Below are 2,721 nucleotides of genomic sequence, written 5' to 3'. Positions count from 1 at the left end.
CCCGGTCTGCAACGGAGCTGTTTCCTTTGACACAACGTTATGGCACTGGGTGCTCTTCCCTAGTAAGTACAAAACGCTGCCTTAGAGGCGCGTTGTTGCTCTTTGTTTTTTGTCTCATCAAGAGTGGGAGATCAGTGTAGGCAGTCTTACTATATTTATAAATATCTATTTCAATCTTATAAAGATCTTATAAGCTTCTGAAATAAGAAAGTTCTTACAGTTCTCTCTTCTTAATAATCTTTTCATTCTTTATTTATAGAATAACTTCTTCTTATTTTCATTCTTCAGAAAGTCTGTAAGAGTTAAAAAGATTCTTATGAATATAAAGATAAATTATTTATAGAAATTCACAAAGCTCAGAAAGATCTGAATCTTATAAATACTAGTTAGCTTCAGTTATAATAGAATAGTCTTAATCTGTGAAGATTTCATCTGAATATCATTTGCAGTGATTATATATTCTAGAAAATTAATCTAACAATCACTAAAGTTGTACTTTATAAGTGTGACAGGCTGCGCCTGATCAATTATATAGACTATTTCATTACACTTCATAGATTCCGTCAAAAGCTTTGATTCTCAGTCATTCTCAGTTGTCAATTCTTAGCTGAAAAACTCATGAAATTTCTATTCTTTCATCTCAAAGCTTTACTGCATACATCACTGTGTACACATATAAATATCTACTCTGATCACTGATTCTCACACTTTCTCTTTCTTTTCTTCTCTAATGTTTTTCACTTTGTTATATAAGACCTATAAAATACCATACTGATCTATTCAGTATAGGCCTCTTACACTTGAAAAACATTCATTGTCTTTGTATTAGAAATGATTACTCATTGAGAAGATATTTGAACATGTAATAATATGTAAGAAATAGAGAAATAATTAACCAGTTAAGTGAACACTGAGTCTCTAGATAGAAGCTTACTTATCAGTCACTCTGACTCTGTAACAAGATCTTATAAGAGAATATCAGTGAAAGATCTGAGAGTTCTGACACCTTAGACATATGAGATATTTATATAATTACATTTCTTCTGATTTCACAGATATCACACATCTGACAAATGATACAGCTATGTCTACTAACAATATGAGAGAACTCTCAAATGTGAGTATAGATGCAGTATCACAGTGACTCTGAGCAATGTTGAAATTACAACAGTAACAGATAGCTGATATGCATGTGACTTAACAATGCTAATACAAGAAAATTCAATAATTATCTTAACTAGAAATTCCTGTATAAGCAATTCCAACACTAACTGAATCAGATACAAATATACAAGTACTGAAGAAATATCTAGATACTTCTGCATATTTTAATACTTCTAATCTCACTCTCTATTCATCATGAAGATTGGAAATGCTTGTAAAACTAAGTGTAGATGAAGATATCATCAGTTTATTAATTAATTAAGATTGATATATCAATGATCAATTGAAGAATCACATGAGACAGAAGTTTCATTCATAAATGAAGATATGTAAATCAGTGTTATATATGCCTGATAATATCATCAAATATCTTGATATTCTGTTTCAAGACACTGCTATACAACAGAAGGTATTAAATTGACTATAGAGTGTCTAACAGAGAAATACTTCTCTCATAATACTCATTCCTGATTTTGACATCAAGATTCTAGAAGCAGATGATCAATCTTGAGAGAATAGAATGAAGATTAGCATACTTAAGACAACACTAACTTTTGAACTTCTACAGACTCTCATAAGCATAGACAAAGATCAGACTTATAAAGGTTTCTGCATATAACTTTAAATATTGAATGACTGTCTCATCAAGCTTAAGAGTATACAGAATAGTGATAGAAGATATTACATCTTAGTTACTTATATACCTGTGCTAAAGAATAACAATACAGATATCATGAATTGAGTGAACTCAAATATCTATGCATAAACAAGAGTTTCTGTCATTTAAACAGACTTCTAAGTCCTCAGAATCACTTCTGAAGAAGTCACTGATTAACATTAATAAGAAGTGTTTATCAATTGTAACTGACTAGAACATATCACTTTCAACTGCTGATCAGTCTATGTGTCTTCTCATTCAAAAGAAAGATCAATATCAGTGATCTGTGTCAATCATATTATATTGAAGAAAGATTCAGAAGATAACTATGAGAATACTCTGATAAAATAGAAAAAAGATTCACTTCTGTTCAAATCTGTAAGCAGAAGCTTGAAGAGGTCAGATAACAATAATTTGAAGAGAAAATGATAATGAATATAATTCTTGTATCTACTATGAGGAATAACATGTATAATATGAAAGTTATAATAGATAGCAGTCTATGTTACTATGCAATGATTAAATCTTCTGTTATAAAATATCATAATCTTCAGTATATTTTCTTATCAAAACTCTGACTTCTTGCAGGATTTGATGATTCAAAAGATATTCATACTCATTACATAGTGAAACTAAACATAGATATCAGAGAATATCAATATGAAGATGCTTATATATATAAAGTGAATAATCTTGACTATAATCTTATGCTAGAACTTGTCTGACTATCTGAACAAGGCATCTTATTGAATACTTGAAACAGAAGCTTAATATTCTCTAATAATGATTGAATTCATAAAGATGATATTCACAAGACTATGAACTTGACACAGATCTCTGTCAATATCTATAAAATGCTTCTGAAAAAGCTTCTGATGAGGCCACTTGATAAGAACCCT

Source organism: Blastomyces gilchristii (genome assembly GCF_000003855.2).
Source record: "Blastomyces gilchristii SLH14081 genomic scaffold supercont1.5, whole genome shotgun sequence".
In the NCBI taxonomy this organism is placed as follows: Eukaryota; Fungi; Ascomycota; class Eurotiomycetes; order Onygenales; family Ajellomycetaceae; genus Blastomyces; species Blastomyces gilchristii.
The sequence above is the reverse complement of the archived record's forward strand: the minus strand, read 5'-3'. Positions refer to the sequence as shown.